Raw genomic sequence first — 19526 nt, 5'->3', positions numbered from 1 at the left:
TCCCCATATAGCAGAACTTTTCCACCCTGTTCCATTTCTTTTCTATCCACCTGCACCTTTGCATCTGTTGTTCCATTTCCTACCTTCCTAATCTTTGTTTTCTCTGCATTTACTTTCAGTCCAATTTCTGCTGTTTCTTGTTGTACCTCTGATGTAAGAGCAATCATTCTGTTCCATGCTTAGTAAAGCAATATTGTCAGCAAAGTCATGGTCTTTTAATTCATCCCTGCTAACCCATTTTACACCATTTACTATGCATCTTGTTGACCACTTTATCACCCAATCTATTGCTAATGCAAGGAGAATTGGTGATAAACATTCTTGTCTAACTCCAGTCATAATATCAAACCACTCACCCAGGCCTGTATCCAACCTTACTGTACATCTACTTCTATTATATAGAAGTATTATGTTGAGCAGCTTGTCTGATATCTCATAGCTTCTAGCAAAATTCCATAGGGTGTCTCTGTAGAGACTATGGAATGCTTTCTTAAAGTCAATAGAATTGATGAAAATGAGGCTTTGCTAAGCAGTAGCTTTTTCAGTGATCTGCCGAAGAGTGAATATCTGTTCAAAACACGCTCTACCTAGATGGAACTCAACCTGTTTTTCATTTAAATCAGCTTCTGTACCAGATGACTGGAGGATAGCTAATGTGACGCCAATTTTTAAAAAGGGCTCCAGAGGTGATTCTGGCAATTACAGGCCTGTGAGCCTGACTTCAGTACCAGGCAAACTGGCTGAAACTATAATAAAGAACAATACTGTCAAACATATAGATGAACATAATTTGTTGAGGAAGAATCAACATGATTTTAGTAAAGGGAAATCATACCTCACCAATCTACTAGAATTCTTTGAGGGGGCCAACAAGCATGTGGACCAAGGAGATCCAATAGATATAATGTACTTAGATTTTCAGAAAGCCTTTGACAAGGTCCCTCACCAAAGGCTCTTATGCAAAGTTACCTGCCATGGGATAAGAGGGAAGGTGCTCTCATGGATTGGTAACTGGTTAAAAGATAGGAAATAAAGGGTAAGTATAAATGGTCAGTTTTCAGAATGGAGAGAGGTAAATAGCGGTGTCCCCCAGGGGTCTGTTCTGGGACCAGTCCTATTCAACATATTCATAGATGATCTGGAAAAAGGGGTAAACAGTGAGATGGCAAAATTTGCAGATGATACAAAATTACTAAATATAGTTAAGACCCAGGCAGACTGTGAAGAGCAAAAGGATCTTTCAAAACTGAGTGACTGGGCAACAAAATGGCAGATAAAATTTAATGTTGATAAATGCAAAGTAATACACATTGGAAAGCATAACCCAAACTATACATATAAAATGATGGGGTCTGTTATCACTCAAGAGAGAGATCTTCGAGTCATTGTTGATAGTTCTCTGAAAACTTCCACTCAATGTGCAGCGGGAGTCAAAAAAGCAAACAGAATGCTGGGAATAATTAAGAAGGGGATAGATAATAGGACAGAAAATACGTTGCCTCTATATAAATCCATGGTACTCCCACATCTTGAATACTGAGTGCAGATGTGGTCGCCCCATCTCAAAAAAGATATATTGGAATTGGAAAAGGTTCAGAAAAGGGCAACAAAAATGATTAGGGGTATGGAACAGGTTCCACATGAGGAGAGATAAATAAGACTGGGACTTTTCAGCTTGGAAAAGAGACGGCTAAGGGGAGATATGATAGAGGTCTATAAAATCATGACTGGTGTAGAGAAAGTAGATAAGGAAGTGTTTACTACTTCTCATAACACAAGAATTAGGGGTCACCAAATCAAATTAATAGGCAGCAGGTTTAAAACAAATAAAAGGAAGTATTTCTTCACAGAACTCACAGTCAACCTGTGGAACTCCTTGCCAGAGGATGTTGTGAAGGCCAAGACCATAACGGGGTTCAAAAAAGAACTAGATAAATTCATGGAGGATAGGTCCATCAATGGCTATTAGCCAGGATGGGCAGGAATGGTGTCCCTAGCCTCTGTTTGCCAGAAGTTGGGAATGAGCGATAGGGGATGGATCATTTGATGATTACCTGTTCTGCTCATTCCCTCAGGGTGGGGGTGAAACTAACTTAAAGGACTTGCCGGTACACTGGAGTCCTGAGCGGGTGGGGGGGGCCTTCAACCAGAAGGGTCGTGACCTCAGCTGGAAGAGGCGGGGTCTTTAGAGCCACAGGCCCTTAAATCTCAATTTAAAGGGCCCGGGGCTCTGGCTGTGGTAGTGGTGGAGGCTGCTGGGAGCCCCAGGATTTGGGGGCCATTTAAAGGGCCTGGGGCTCCAGCTGCCGCTACCGCAGCGCAGCCCCAGGTGCTTTAAATTGCCGACAGAGCCCTGGGGGCTCCTGGCTGCTGCCGCCACCCCAGGGCTCTGGCAGTGAGGCTCGGGTGGTGATTTAAAGGGCTCCGGCCACCGCTACCGCCCTAGGCCCTTTAAATTGCCACTGGAGCCCCGCTGCCGAAGCCGCTGGCCATTTAAAGGGTCATGGGCCTGCCGCGGTAGTGGCGGCCAGGAGTCCCCGGCCCTTTAAATCACCGCTGGAGCCCCGTCGCCGCTACTCCGCCGCCGCTGCTACCCCAGGGTTCCAGCAGCGGGGCTCGGGGCTCTGGCTGCTGATACTGCCCCAGGCCCTTTAAATTGCCGCCAGAGCCCTGCTGCCGGAGCCAGTGGAGATTTAAAGGGCCTGGGGTGGTAGCAGCAGCCAGAGCCCCGGGCCCTTTAAATCGCTGCCTGAGGACTGCTGCCTGGGGAAGTCGGTCCAGGCTCTTTCTTTCGTACCATACTGGCTTACTTTCACCTCTGCCTCTGGGGCACCTGGCACTGGCCACTGTCCAAAGACAGGATACTGGGCTAGATGGACCTGGGGTCTAACCCAGTAGGGCCATTCTTATGTTCTTATCTCCAGTGAGAGTCTGGTTCTTCCTGAGAGGTCTTTCACTGTTTTATGAAGCTTCTTCAAGTCTCCCCGCTGTGCTGCTTCTTCTGTGTCTGCAGTTTTCTCCTGGTACCATGCATTTCTATCTTCCCTGAAACTCTTCTTTATCCTTTTCTTTGTATTTTGCATCCACCTTTAAGAGTTGGGCATGTGTCTTGCACTGTTCCTTTTTTACATTCGTAACTTTCTGCTAGTCAGTAACTGCCCATGTTCCAGACGCAATTCATGAATCTTTCTTCTGCCATCTTTGGCAGCCCACTTCTTTCTTGGATGTCTTGACTACCATCTTCCTCCAGTTTGACCATATGTCTTCCTGCCTTTCAACAGCTCAGTCCTGCTAAACACTGGTATGGTTGTGAATTGCAATCTGGAATCTGACCTGTTTCTTTGTCCTTGAACTTCTCTATTGCTGTAACACTCTTTTTGGTCCATCTTTGTGATCTTTTTGAGTTTAACTTGTAAGGTGGCCACTAAAAAACAATGATCTGAGCCAACATCTACTCCTCTAAGGACTCTGACATCCCTCGAATAAGTCATAGAATCATAGAATATTAGGGTCGGAAGGGACCTCAGAAGGTCATCTAGTCCAATCCCCTGCTCCAAGCAGGACCAATCCCCAGACAGATTTTTACCCCAGTTTGCTAAATGGCCCCCTCAAGTATTGAACTCACAACCCTGGGTTTAGCAGGCCAATGCTCAAACCACTGAGCTATCCCTCCCTTTGAGTCCTTAGTACATTTATTTATAGACAACTATATGGAAAGAGTGATGTGTTCAAGTAAATCATGTTTTTAATGATCTAATGAAATATGTATTAAAAATAATCAATTAGGGTTCTCCCTTCAGAGCAGAATCACTATTAAAATGATGCTCTGTTATCTGGATCCCTGCTGCAATATGACCCATTACTATCTACTTTCATTAGGAGCTGATATTTCCAGAAATGACATACAAATATAGTGGACCCTTGCAGGTCACTAAATCTAAGTATTTATATGACTCATCCCCACAATATCTGAATTACATGCATTTAAAAACAGAAATAATCTCTCTCGCTCCCCTGATTAGTTTATAGGCTTTGAGGATTTTCTGTTTATTTTTTTGCTTAGTTGTGTGAGTGAAAGTGTTGTATGTCTCTGAGTATATCAGAGAGAGAGAGAGAGATTACTAAGAGAAGGCTAAGTCAAATAAATGAATTTTGTATTTAGTTCTGAAAATGGTGAGGTGCAGGTATCATAATATTGAAGCAAAGCCATATTTTAGAAGTAGTGCATTAAGCATTTTCAGGAAGGTGAACTTTGAGATTCTCTCCCACTACCACCCTGAAAACAAAATGCTATGTGAATAAATCTATCAGATTTTCTTCCATTTTCCCCCCTAAAACACAGTCAGCAGAATAAAAGCTAGTGCTTGCCATTTGCTACCACTAGGCTCCCATGGATTGTCAGAACTAAAGGAGAGAGAGAGAGTGACTTTCAAGACCAATTCTTTATCTGAATTTCCCAAATGGCAAATTAACATGATCCTGAGAGAGCAGCACTGCCCAGGCAACGTAACTTATTTTTAAAAATAACTTGTGAATCAAAACAGCAGCGTGTATGAGACACTTCCATTGCTTTCCACTGACAACGGGAAAAATACTAAGCAGTTTATATCCCCAAAGCACTGTACTAATTAATGAATGAGTTCCTTCAAGAGTCAATATGATTACCACTAAAACCTTTGTGATGCATACATAATCTGAAATATAGAAGTTGTATTGACTTCATTCCTCTCAAACCTTATTCAAACATAAAATGGAACAGTCAATTCTTTCACTGACCTATGAAGTCATCTAAAGAATATGAAGCACTTGCATCAACATACATGGCTACCTATTTAAAACCTGTAGAATTGTCAAAGGTGGTATTTCAAAAGGCAGTAGGAATGACGAGTCATCCAGACCGGTTACTAATGGCTATTGGGTAAGATATGATTAGTAGAAAGTCCACTTGCCCAAAAATCAGGAGGCAAGGCAATCCACAGAAAGACTTTATTTTAGTCCGTGTCTGACCTTGCATAGGAACAAAACTAGAGAAACGGACACACCAAACATTTTGGATCTCATTAGGTTCTGAAAGGTTTTGCCTTTTTGACATAACTGCTGCAACAAACTGCATTCAATATGGCATGACCATATTGTATAAAACTGTAGGAACTATATAGATAAGTTATAGCACTATTATAGATAACTAACTCAACTTCACATAATAAACAAGCCAGACTATGAAAATCATTCTGTCCTTCGAAATGAAAATGTGGACTGTAACACTAATACTTCCATTATCAATCATCCACAACGAAATATCTTATGATTATATGTATTAACAGGATTCTACATGCATGCTCTCTCACACTCTGAGTTGTAGAAAAGCAGATACTTTGAAATAAAAGTGTTTCTACATGTCAAATGTATTTAGGATTTCTCCTAAACATGCCATACAGTATACCAACCTGGAATGAAATCCCTGACCCTTTTGCAGTTAATTGGAGTTTTGACTTAACATGCCAGGATTTCACAGCCCTGCTTACCTATTTCCCCCCCACACAGTATTAGGAGTTATAAACAGATTGAAAAAAATGTAAATGTACAATAAAAAAGTTTACAGTAGATATATAGGCTTTATTTACATATTGATTATGCAGTTGAGAGATATACAGCAAAAATATCTGAAGAGCTCCCAGAATAACTAGCTTAGATAAAAAGGATTGTAAGTAAATAACTAGGTAAATAATTTACATGACAGGACAATACATTTTCATTCACTTCACATCTATGGAAATTTTTATGAGGTTTTCGTCCTGGAATGTTGTAGCTACAAAATACAGAGTATAATGATTTACCCATAATCCCTTTCCCAATATCAGCCTCACAATGTCAACAGCACGAGTTATCAACGTAAAACATGCCACCGATAAAACCGTTCTGAGCTACTGACTTCAGCAGGGGCAGGATGAAGCCCGACATCTTAACTTGTTTAAATATAACGGTTAATACTATAACTAGACTCTTTAATGACCTCACTAGCCTAACTATAAATGCACTGCATGCTGTGAAAGAGGCTCCATTCTCAGGCCCTGACCCAACAAGCATTATATACATGCTTCACTTTAAACATGTGAGTAGTCCCACTGACATCAATGGGAATAGTCACCATCCTTGAAATTAAGTGTATGCACAAGGCTGAGAGAGACTGGGGCCTTCCTCGCTAGAACAGTGAGCTGTTTGTAGTGTTGTGGCAGTCATGTTAATCCCAGGATATGATCGAGAAAAGGCAAGTCAGGTAATATCTTTTACTGGACCAATTTCTAGTATAGTAAAATATATTATCTTGCCTAACTTGTGTACTCTGGAATACTGAGGATTGTGCACCATTTTCATTTCCATGAATTAAGATGTTTTTTCCTCAGTAGAATTTTCTCCCTCAATTCCCTCATGTTTAAAACAGATTGTGAATACTATGCATGCCGTTCACATGTGTGGAGCTTATCACAAAAAGTTGATGTTTTCAATCAGTTATAATATTTATAATTAATAATATATGAAAAAGGCACTCTAGGAATTTGTTCTCCAATCTCTAGAATTAGTACATGTATCAAAAATTAGAAACAGAAAAAAAAAGATGTGAATCTTAAAGCTTTTTGTTGTTAAAGAAAAACAATACTTTCAATATTTCACAGGAAAATGAATCAATTAATCAAGAAAAGCTTAATTTACACCTGTAACTCTTCTGGATGTTAAACAGCTTAAAATCAACAACAAATCATCCTGGACTTTGTATTGTAAATACCAAAAAGCGTCCAAACAAGTAGAATTGAGAAAGGTATTTTTACCTCTTCACCTGAAATAATCATGTTAAAATTGTTAGGTCAGAGCTGTTTGAATTAACCTTCATAGTGCCTATATCTTTATGATAATCTGTTCAAATTTTAACCTGCAGATTTTGTGACCTGTACAGTATTTCTCTCTCTCCAACTTTTGTCCTGCATGTGCTCCTGAACAATACAAATTTCAGAAGAGGAAATACTCATGCCATATACAATTTCATTTTGGCAGCCACTGTGCTGTACTGTTCCACTTGTTTCTTCTTCAATATTTATATTTCCAAGTCAAACGAAATCGAAAAACAACATACTAATATCAGTGCATATTTATTAGCATTGGCTGTTTGTCAAGCTTAAGCAATTAAATAAATTAAGACGCATCCTTCATACATTTAGAAGCAATGTGCTGGCTGCAGTACAACTGTGATTTGCTTTTATCTGTAGGTAGCATGGAAATATTTGTCATTTGTTTCTCTACAAAGCTAATTTTGCAGACTTCTAAAACCAAAAAAGCCATTTGTTCAATTAGAAAGCTGCGTGGCATGTCATAACCTAGCATATTCTACTCTGCTGCACTGGATTGCACCATTCTAAATAAACACGGTTGGCTATTAATACATGCAGTACTCTTAGGTACTATGAGCAAAATCTTGACCCTACTGAAGATAATTGGAGTTTCGCCATGGACCACAATAGGTCAGGATTTCACCCTATATATTTGTGACACTTCAGCTTATTCCTAAACAAAGATTATCACATACAGAACTGGCTAGATCTTTGATCTCAGTATGGCTGCTTTGAATTGTTACAGGGCATAAAGCCAGAAAGGCAGTCAAACCAGTCAATGGAGGATTCACTCACAGTAGAGGAATTCACAGGTGGTGCAACACCACCTCAATCCCAGAAAAGGGGATGAGCCAAAGAAAGGAAGTGTAGCCAGGGTGTCCCTATGCTGTTGCAATTGCCCACTGCTGAAACAGCCTTTTGGGACCATAGGTAGCGGGGTTTAAATTAAACCTTCCCTGAGGCTGCACTAGCATGAGCTTGGGACCAGCAACTCTGGCCCTCCTGCTTTTCTCTCCCATGCTGCAAGTTCTCCCACTCTAGACTCCTCTGGTTCAGGAAACTCCATCTCAACAGGGTCCAGTTGCTACATGCAATGTCTGAGACCCCACTGTCCTCCTCATAATGTCCCGGTTTGTTCAAGCCTGTCTTCCTTAACATCTACGGGTGCCCTGAACAAACTAGGTCATCCTCCCCAATCCTCATCTGGTTCTGGGATGCCATTTCTTTTCTGGTCATCAGATCATAGCAGGCTAACCAGCTGTGTCTTTTTCAGCTCTCTACAGTTCAGGTTCCTTTCTTTGCACAATTCTACTAGCTGACTTTTCCCGAGCTGTAGATGCTCTTTATTTCTGTCTTTTCCTATTCCCCAAAAGAAGACAGGAAAATAAATGTTCTTATTTTTTCCTTCTACTATATATTGCTTATCACCGTCACAATCCCACCAATGTATCATAATTACAGGGCTGCCTGAACCTCTGTCCCCTTTCTGGTCTCTCTGAGTGTACCCCATTAGGTGTCAGGCTTCTGCCTTTACTTGTCTGGGTAGGTGTGCTGGAACAATTTGTATAGAGCGGGTGCTGAAAGCCATTAAACCCAACTGTAAGCCCTGTATATTATAGAAACTACTTCAAGCCAGGAGGTGCTGCCGCACCCCCAGCCCCCCTAGTTCCAGCACCTATGTGTCTGGGCTGGAATTTTACAATTCTCACACACTTAGACCGGACTCTGCGCTCAACACCCCATCTTTGCCAACCATTTATTGTTATGCAGGTCTGAATGGATACCTACATCTCTTCCCTTTGGCAGTGTGTGACCAGGGCTATACAGAGATGAACAGCCTTCTTCAAAGTAGTAGGTTTATTTAGTAAATGGAAAAAAACATACAAGAAAATGATTTTAAAACAAGAAACAGGCTACTTGCATGCTTAGACTCATCCAATCATACACTTCACTACAAACTAAGTTATATGGGCTTCCTGCTTGAGTTATAAGTGCAGAACAAATCCAACTTACATTCTTTTAGCAAACTCTAGAGTTCTTGGGACCCATCCTGGTCTCAGTTTGCCTTCACAGAAAGTCTGTTTCCCTCTCTCATGGAACAACCTTTTTTCAGAGCCCCAATCTCTTTTTGAATGCCTGATCACCCTTTACCCTATTGTTCAATGGCTTTTTCTTAGAATAGTGGCTCTCAACCTTTTCAGACTACTGTTCCCCTTTCAGGAGCCTGATTTGTCTTGAGTACTCCCAAGTTTCATCTCACTTAAAATCTTCTTGCTTACAAAAATCAGGCATAAAAATACAAGTGTCACAGCACACTATTACTGAAAAAATGGCTTACTTCCTCATTTTTACCCTATAATTATAAAACAATCAGTTGGAATGCAAAAATTGTACTTAAATTTCAGTATATAGAGCAGTGTAAACAAGTATTGTCTGTACAAAATTTTAGTTTGTACTGACTTTGCTAGTGCTTTTTATGTAGCCTGTTGTAAAACTAGGCAAATATCTAGATGAGTTGATGTACCCCCTGCAAGACCTTTGCGTACCCCCAGGGATGTGTGTACCCCTAGTTGAGAACCACTGTCTTAGAGGGCCTAGGTGGGAAGTCCTTCTTTTGCCTGAGACTGTTTTTTCCCCAGTTGGCCAGCCAGCCCCTCTGAGGGTACACCTTCACTGCAAATAGAAAAAGGAGTGTTCTTAACTCCAGTTACCTAACCCAAGTTCAAATCGCAGTGAAGACACAGCAATGCTGCTTTTAACTGAGGCTAGCGGCTGGTATTAATGACTATAGAGGGGGACTTGGAGTTAAACTCAACCTTATCTCTACCAAGAGTGTGCTGAAATACATTGTGGCTCCAGATGCATATTCACGACCAAGCAACAACTCATACATCACACTAGCCACTTCTCTGAAGACAGTCAGTTTTATCCAAAAGAACTTTGAGGCTTATCCAAATTAGACAGAACTTCCAAACCCTTTGGGATTCAGCCACAGACCTATGAATTTGATATTTTCCCCTTGCCTTTTGTTTATTTAATCATCTCAGAGTAGTGTGGCCACCCGGCTGCGGACTTCACAAAACACTTCACTTTTCCCTCTATCTAGGTTCTTATATGGCACCCATCACCCTAGTATTTGAGTACCTTTTAGAAAAATAATCTTTGTGGCAGTTTGGCACAGAGAATTGGATTTTCAACTAAATGACTATTTACACAGAATATATTTCTGATAAAAAAAATCTTCAATTTTTGTCAGAAAAGCCAAAAATCTGAAAACTGAAAACTTTAATTTTTTTCAATGGAAAGTCAAATTTTTTTCTGAAAAAAAATTCTGACAAGCTCTACAGATAGGTTCTTTCTTACAAAAGAGGTGTTTTACTCAAGGCATAAGCAGTCTTTTGGAGGCTGGATAAAGGGGTGTCAATGCAAACCAAATAAAAGTATCCTTTACTGTGTTGAAAAAAATTTTAAGATTCAGGTTCTGACAAACTTTCAAAGGGAAAATATTTTGCAGCTGGGAGCCTTAAACTGGCTGTGGACAGGAAGTGCCTCCAAGCTGAGTTTAACCCAAGTGTTATGTTTTCGCAGCACCTTGCCCCACTCAGGAGAGCAGCACCCACATTCTGCACTTACTGGCGTTTCCAGGGACACATCAAGTATAGATCTGAGTACAGTAGAGTATTTTAGCCTGGAGGTAAAAAAAAAAAAATACATGGAGGACTATTGTGAGGTCAGTATTTACAAGCAATGTCAAAGCCATTGCTACATCTTATCTGAGATGAACTACTTCTCATCAGTCAGTTACTTTTTTCCAGATCCCTACCTCATTCAGGTGGTAGGAGAATGATTCAAATCTGAAATGTAAAGACGTTGAGTCGAGTATCAGCTGCGTACTGATGATAATGCAGCCCAAATAACTTTGTGGGTAAAGTGCAAGACTTGGGAGTCAGGATAACTAGATTATGTTCCTGGCTCTGACACATACTGTGTGGCCATCGACGAGGCCCTTAATCTCAGTTTTCCAATCTGTTAAATGGGATTCAAAATACTCACCTCACAGTAGTGTTCAGAGACTTAACTTATTAAGTCTGTAAAGTGCTCTGAGGTCCTCAGATAAGTCACTATAGAAACAAAAAATTATTATTGCTCTAATCTTCCTCCTCTCACTGTTACTCCTTTCCCCCATCTTCTGCATCCCCTCTCCTCCCTATGTTATTACTCTTCCTTCTCTCAGTGTTCGGGAACATTCTCTCACCACACTGTACGACTAGCCAAATCCCCCCACATCAACTGTGAGCTATCACAGCTCCTTCTCCTATCCCAATGCTTTGAGAGGGATCAGCAGGAGTGTGCGGAGACACAGAAAGCTTCTAATAATTGTTCCGACTTTTAACAAGTGCTGGTTGTAATGTGATAAAATCACTGGAACAAGAATGACAGCAAACCATACACAGGACTGTTAGGCTACACAACAACTAAGTTAGCAACTTTCTTTAACACAGAAGGGGAAAAAAAGGCAAAACTTGCTTTGATACTTCATAAATTCTGGTTCACATAACCCTTTTGTGATTCCATTGACGTCAATGGAGTTATATCAGGGATTACATTTTCCCTTGTATATTTACTGTATTTGCAGGAACATTTTTCCGGAAAAGATTGGATTAACCAATAAACAAAGCCCCCAACTTTCCAAAAACAACAAAAGACAGCTATTTTAACTAAATACTTCTTTACTTTATCGTAAATTAATTTCCGATGTGTTTTATTTATATTCATAGTGGGGGGAAAATCCCTCTATGTGCTAAACACAGAGTAATGCTTACCTTAGTGTGCAAGATCATAGCCTGTGACCACTTCAGCATTATATGTGGAATTAGATTTAGAGATAAATAATTCCTTCATTTCACCGGGGTGCTTTTGTGATGTTCGGTGTGAGGAGACAGCAGGCAAGTGATAAGTCTGAACAAATCATATGCGCTGTAATTGCTGCTTAGCTCTAATTACTGTTCAGGACCGTGTTTGCAACTTGATTCCAGAGGGAGGATAGCCTACCTAATGACATCATCAGACCAAATATAACCTAAAAGACTGACAATATATATTTTAATAGTGTTCTACAGACCGTTTTTAAGCTGTTGAAAAGTCAATTCTGTTCTTATATAGATTAAAACTTCAGCTGTGCATTTTTATGGCTTGTTTTTAAAGATTTTGAAAAAACAAATGGCATTAGCCCCTAATCATGGGCATTTTAGGTGAAGTGGGAGGGGAAATTCTCTGTAATTAACAAATTACAGTACTGTGTTCATCTAACATAAGAAACTGCTTCAAGTGTACAAACAAAGCACTTTTACAGCTGTAAAACAGTTCAAAACGAGTAATCAGTTGCAGTCACAGAGTTCCTGATTGAGGTACAAATCCTGCAATCAGCTCCAGGACTCTGTCTACACACAATTCATTGCAGGATCACGGCCCAAGTTATTTATAATCCTTTAGTCTCAGGATGCAGCATATTTTGTTCAAGTCTAACAAAAGGCTCCAATTTATTAGATGACAATATCATGCCTTCCTCTATGCATAGGTCTTGTTCACACCAGTTTTCACGAGAAAGTGTTCAGCTTGGACTAACATGTATGGAGTTACAGAGAGAGAGAGAGAGAGAGATGAATTTAGTTCATTGTATTTGTTCAGAGCCATGTCCCAAAATAACTTCTCTTGTTCATATTCTCAAATTGCACACTATCCTTAGTGATAAATCACTTTCATTCCAGCTCTGAATATAGCATACCTTATCCCATGGAGATAGAAGAGAGAATTCATTTGTTTTGATAGATCCTATAGCAAAGCATGGCTAATTCTACTCCTTTACTGCCAGGACAATTAATACTGGAGTACATGTTTAAAGTGCATTAATTGTAGCTCTTAAATGTGTAAAGAGCCAAATAGAGATTATCTATAAATATACCACATGGAAGCTCCACTAAAAAGGCCAGAGATTAATGGCTGGCATAAACGGACAACCAAGAGAGAGTAATTATTTATTTTTACTATGCTAGCATATAGATAACAGTCTACTGAAAGATGGAGGATTAAGGTGACAAACAGAATGGGAGTGAATGATCTATTAAGAGCTAAGCATCTGATCCTGAGAAATGCTGAGCCTGCAACTGCACCTGCAACTCCCTGAATTCAAGATGCATTGCAAATACTCAACACCTCTCAAGATCAGGCACTTAGGGCCTCTCTGCACTTGCAAGTTAGTTTGAATTAAGGTAGGTGTGAATTTAACCTGCAATAACTATTCCAGAATAACCCAACATGTGGATACTCTTATTCCTAAATAAGGAACCCTTGTCTGATTTATCTTCATCCACTTTATGGATTACTTACTTACTCAATGTATAATGGAGACAAAGCTTTCTAATGAAAATTCCAAGGAACTCATAAAATTCCATTTAAATAACTACTACTATTGCAACATTCAGATTAATAACTCAAACAGGAAATTCCAAATCTTAAAAGTCCAACCTGAACTCTGATTCCTTTGGCAGGTACTTTAAAACTTATTTCTCATATACCAGAGGTCTATTACAGGAGTGGATGGGAGAAGATTCTGTGGCCTGTAATAGGCAGGAGGTCAGACTAGATCATCATGACAGTCCCTTCTGACCTTCAAGTTTATGAGCATTACATCAGGACAGCCTCAATAGTGATATCCCTCCCACTGGGCTACAACATCAGGGTAAATCAGCCAAACACTCTAGGTCTCTTTATGCTGTAATCTTATGAGTTGAAATATTATTTCCCACCATCCTCTGCACCAAAACACACACAGGTGTTGGAGGTTAAATTGAAAAGTGCTTTTTGAGATTTTTGGATGAAAGATTCCATGTAAATACGATGTATTATTATTAAAATACCAGAGTATTCTTTTATTAAATTAAAAACTACATCATGGATGCACTTTTTTTTTGATAAGCAAGACTCCAATGACAATTTATGCTTCCATATCAGAAGCGATGTTAGCAGTTTACTGAACACAGATGCCAGCATGTTGTGAATATATAGGCAGACACATGAGTGTTGTTATAGAATAGCCTATACGTATACAAAATTCATAGGTTGGTAGAGTTCAACCTCTTCACTTTTCTCCCCACATCCTCCCTCACTTGTTGCCCTATGAATAGCACTGTGGGGTGACAGGACTGCGGCTGCAGAAGTATATGTATATCCATTGAGCTCTTTGTTGCTCCTAACACCTACATGCATTTTGACAGACAGTCCTTGTGAGGATCCACAGATCTTGAACCACAGGCTTCCAGGCAACCTTCACATCCCAGTCGCCTTCCAGCGACTTGCTAGTAACTAATGTGCTGAGTTCTAGTGCCCCACCAGAGAAGCCATAGGTGTGCTGATTGGAGAAGTGCCCAGCCCCACCAATTGGTCTGGCTGCACTATTTAAGCCAGAAGGCAGCACTCGAAGTTGTCTGTGCAACTGGGTGAATATCTGGCTGGCTGCAACATTGAACCCAGGCTTCTTGTCTGACTCCTGAGCACTGCTTTCCTGACCTGCCTTGTTTGATCCCTGCCCCTGGTCTCCAACGCCAACTCTGACCCCTAGCTTGACTTCTGACCCTGGCTCCAGCTTTGACCCCGGCTTGACTCCCGCCTCCAGCTCTGACTCCCAGTTTCTGGCCTCTGATCGCCACTGCAAGACTACTAGGCCTGACTTCCACTGCTCCAACCACTAGTCATGACTGCCCATGCCCCAGTCATGACAGTCCTCAAGAATAATTTTAATGTATGCCAATACATACTTCTGACTGATTGACAACAGCCTGCCATATCCTGGACAAATCTTATGGAATTATGACAAACTTTATTGAATAAATATAGCCTTATTGAATTGGATTTAACACCTTTGGGGTCCAGTGTATTACAAATAAAAGTTTATGTTGTTGTAGGATGATATGTATGATGTTGCACTCCATATATTTATGCTTATGAGTGTAAATATAATGTAACTGGAATATGCTTTATGCAAAAGGTCTCTTGTAAGGTATCATTACAAAGCTTATAAACTACTGAGTGTGTTCATCCTATTTGTATGAATATATCATTCTTGTATCTGAAGCTAGAAATATGAAGTATTACTCTGAAGTCCTATTGCAACTATGCAAAGTGTGGATCATTGATGGTGGCTTGGAATCTTGATGACTCCCATTAAACTAGGACAATTGGTTGTATATGGCTCTGTTTACTTGTAAGCCTTCCTGTATTCGTGGGTGCCAGGCAGTGAGTAATGAAGTCTCACAGGACATGTGAACATGTCATATGATACTGGAATCCATCTTAAACCTAGTGCTTTTCCATTTAGAAGGAAGGGTGGGAATCCAGAGAGAGACAAAGGATTTGCGCCTTGTGTGAAAGATATAAATGGGGGTGGAACAGAACAAAGAGGACTGCCAGTTGTGAGAAATCCCCTAGTTACCACCTGAGCTGGAACTAACAAGAACTGTACCAGGAGATAGGATTGGGCCCAAACTAAGAAGGAGTCTAGTCTGTGAAAGAAGCTTATTGGAACATCTCTGAGGATAAGATTTACCTATTCAGTTTCTTAAATGTAGTAGGCTGAGACATGCGTGTTTTGTTTTATTTTGCTTGGTAACTTACTTTGTTCTGTCTGTTAATACTTGAAACCACTTAAATCCTACTTTTTATACTTAATAAAATCACTTTTGTTTATTAGTAAACCCAGAGTAAGCGATTAATACCTGGGGGAGCAAACAGCTTTGCATATCTCGCTATCAGTGTTATAGAAGGTGGACAATTTATGAGTTTACCCTGTATAAGCTTTATACAGAGTAAAACAGATTTATTTGGGGTTTGGATCCCATTGGGAGCTGGGTGTCTGGGTGCTGAAGATAGGTGACTTGCTAAGCAGTTTTTGGTTAAAAAGTCTGCAGCTTTGGGGGCATGGACCAGACCTGGGTCTGTGTTGCAGCAGACTAGCATGTCTGGCTCAACAATGCAGGGTTATGGAGTCCTAAGCTGACAGGGAAAACAGGCTCAGAGGTAGTTCAGCACATCAGGGTAACAGTCCCCAGGGGGACTCTGTGACCGAACCCATCACAGTGGCATAGTCAAACAGGATCTGTGCACAGCTGATTGCTTTGAGACACTGGTAATGATTTTAAGTGAGTTCTGAGTGTGGTGGCTGGAGAACAGACAAAGTGGTTACTAGTTTGTTATTTTCTGTTTATTTCAGGTGAGGGAAATAACCACAAGAAAGCAGGAAAATGACTACCAGTAAGGCAGCTACAAAACTAGAGCTGGCCAGACTGGAAGCACAGGAGAAGGCAAAGGACTGCGAGTTTCAAATGAGGCTCTAAGAAGCAGAGGCAACCAGGGAGGAAGCTGCTCACAAAAGAGCCATGGACTTAAAAGCCAAAGAAATTGAGGCACAGAAAGCTGCCCAGGAGGAGAAGGAAAGGGAGAAGCAACATGCTCAGGAGGAGAAGGAAAGAGAGAGGCAGCTAGTCCTGGAGTTAAAAGACAGAGAAATATATGGCCCAAATTGAGACCCAGAAGCATGAACTGGCCGTAATGGAGTGGAAAAGACAGAACCTTCAGCAGCTGGCTCCACTTTCCCAAACATCCATCAATGGGAGCAATTATGCCCACAGTATGATGAATCCAGTGATATTGCCGAATATTTCATCACCTTTGAGAGACTGTGCACTCTCCACACGATTCCTGAAGATCAAAAGATGACCACTTTGGTTACAAAATTGACTGGGAGAGCTCTGGACATATTCTATAAGATGCCTATTGCTGATGCTTCAAACTATGGTAAATTTAAGGAACTGGTTTTGAAACAGTTCCAGATTACACCTGAAACCTACAGGGTAAAATCCAGTAGTCTTAAGAGGGGATCTGGATTGAGTAATGTGGCTTATGTAAATGAAATTAGTGATTTATCAGACAAGTGGGTGAGGAAAAAGTATAACAAGCTTGGAAGAAATGTGTGATTTAGTTACTCAGGAACAGTGATGATGTAAAACAGTATTTGTGGGGCAAAAAGGTGGGTGCAGTGGGTGAACTAGCTGAGTTTGCAGACTCTCGAGAAATCACAAACTGCAATTAAACAAACCACTGGCAGAGGGGTACAGGGTTGGTGGAAAGCAGAATCAGGAGGAGGCTGGGAGTTCACCTCTCCATTCCCCAATTACTCATCCCAAGTCTGCTGTACAAGCAGAGGAGCCCAAAAGGTGCTATCAGTAAATCCACTGAGCACCTGAGGAATAAACGTCCTTGGCTGAGTGGGAAAAGGCACCAGGTAACACATGAAGCTGCAGGGTATCTCAGGCTACTGCTTCTTACCACACAGAATTTGTAAAGGTTGCTTCTACACAACAAAGCAGTGAGCACATGCATGCTGTTAAGCTGAATGGCAGAGTGCTCCAAGGTTTAAGGGATACTGGTGCAGAGATCTCTGTGGTCAGGAGGGAGCTGATCCAGGAGAAGGATTTGTTACTAGGAAAAATGGCAGAATTAGAATTAGTGGGAGGTTACAAAGTCCTTGCACCTTTAGCCAAGGTACACATGGAAACCAGGGATTTGCAGGCTGAAATAACTGTTGCAGTGGTGGCACACAATTTTGCACCGTTTCTACTGGGGAATGGTTTTTTTGATATGGCAGAATCTGTCCCAGGATTTGTTAGTGGCAAGAAGGAATCTTGTGCTGAAATCCCCAGAGGGGAGGGTAAAGTCACAGGTGCTGCTGGGGAAATATGAGAGTCTCTCTAATTCCTCGGTAGCAGCAGGGATGGTTGTAACCAGTTCCTGTAGCCCCGGGGCTCAAGGCAGGTCCCTGCGGGAAGGGCTGGCTAGAGCCAGCTCCTGTCCTGGGATCCTCTCCCTGGGGAAGGGGGATGTTTCAACTTGTAACAGGGAGGCCTTCCCAGCTGCTGACTGCCAGGAAGTTGCAGGTCAACAGGGGATAGGTCCTGCCCTGGGGTGCACAGAGACATGTATCCCCGAGATGGAAGTTGGGGTCCTGACAACCGCTGCATGGTAACTTATGACTGGTGCCCATCACCCTGTTATTAGTCTCTGAAGAGAAAGCAAGAAAAGAGAAAGAGAAAGCATATGTTTAGGCAGCCTATCTTCTTCTGGGAACACCACAGTGAAGACAGGGAGCTGTTCAACCTTGAAATACCCTTGTCCAAGAGGAGAGATACGCAAGAGAGGTGACAGCCAGGGGAACCCTGCAAGTGGGTGCTTTTGCTGTACCATAGAGCAGGATTAAGTGCAGTTGCCCTGAATTGGGACAGTAGTAATAGTAGAAGTATACTTCTGAGACATACAGTACGTTGTACTGCCTTTAGTGAAAGAGTTGCTAGTGCTTAACTTATTGAGAGTCACAGTTGTTAGATGACCAAATTATTAATCTGCAAAACAAGTTGCTACCTATTGATTGTTAACAAACATTTGTCATGGTCAAATAGTCAGAGTCGATAGGTGGCCACTTTAATTTTGTATTTTTAGAAACTATAATTGCAAAAATATTGATTTCAATCATAAGTTCAGTTTTTGCAAAATATTCTCTGTAATTAACACATTACAGTACTGGGTTCATCTAACAAACTGCTTCAAGTGTACAAACAAAATTTCTGTTTGAAATATTGACATTCTCCTATAGCAGGACTGCTGGGCCCTACAATCCTAATGGATCAATAGTCCTTCATACCACTACACAGATAACTGACAAAATAATTTAACAACATACTTTTAGAAACATTTAAAAACCTATGTTAAGGACTCTTTCATTTGTGTTTTACTAATACACTAGACTATTAAAGCTCCTTCAAAGCTATTATAGTCTGTTATTTCACTGCCCAATTGAGGATTGTTTAATATATGAGCTATTAACATGATGGTGTAAAAATATACTTCAATGGTACATTTATGATACAAGTGGGGAATCTAACAATCAGATATTTAACTTCTCAGTACCTAGATTACTAACAATAGTATTAATGGTTCCTTGGGAATAATTGCAGTCATCATTAAATCTGTTTTAAATGAGTATTTTAAACTTTCATATGTATATTATCAAGCTGATATACCACCTGCTTCAGCCTTGCTGGAAACGGTAAGTTCAAGGTATTTAAAATCTTGGTGAATGGCCATTCACTTGGGGTTACACCTGGTCTGCTGGAGACCTGCTGGCTATTGGGAGCCTGGGCAGGTCAGGATACTTGAGAGGAAGTAGTAATGACCTGAAACTGCTCCCCTAGCCTGCCCTCCTGAATTGACCAGGAGTGAGGAAGATGGGTCACATAAGTAAGTCAGGCTGAGGAAGTTCACATTTCCCATTCAGGTTTTTTTCTCCCGAGACACAGATCTTTGAGCAGGTCTCCAGCAGACCAGGTTTAACCAGCAGCCCTGTCTCATTTGTTCCTCTAGGTGCACTCCCCACCCTATCAGGGAAGCGTCCATGGTGAGCACGAGCACTGGGGAGTGTTGATGAAATGGGACGCCTGTGCATAAGTTCTCTGGTTTTGTCCACCATTGCAGGGAGGCCAATACATTCGCTGGAGGAGTTAGCATCATGAAGAAGCTGTGTCTGCTGGGTTTGTA

The 19526-nt window shown here is 41.0% G+C and overlaps 1 protein-coding gene across 8 annotated transcripts in view; it reads right to left on the bottom strand.

Annotated features, from left to right (window-relative positions):
• Positions 1–19526, bottom strand: part of ZNF385B (zinc finger protein 385B) — a 302602-nt gene that overhangs the window by 97628 nt on the left and 185448 nt on the right. Inside the window, exons 1-2 of one of the 8 annotated variants that reach the window (XM_039494466.1) lie at positions 11708–11833; positions 10938–11005 (exon numbers count right to left, since the gene is read on the bottom strand). The exons of 6 other annotated variants lie outside the window; for them this stretch is intronic. The gene's annotated coding sequence lies outside the window, so the exon portion shown is untranslated. Of the gene's footprint in view, positions 1–10937; positions 11006–11707; positions 11847–19526 lie in introns of those variants that run through there. One more of the 8 variants, XM_039494465.1, reaches the window with a different exon arrangement.

The sequence above is a fragment of the Mauremys reevesii genome, linkage group 11, assembly GCF_016161935.1.
Source record: "Mauremys reevesii isolate NIE-2019 linkage group 11, ASM1616193v1, whole genome shotgun sequence".
Taxonomy (NCBI): domain Eukaryota; kingdom Metazoa; phylum Chordata; order Testudines; family Geoemydidae; genus Mauremys; species Mauremys reevesii.
The sequence above is the reverse complement of the archived record's forward strand: the minus strand, read 5'-3'. Positions and strand labels throughout refer to the sequence as shown.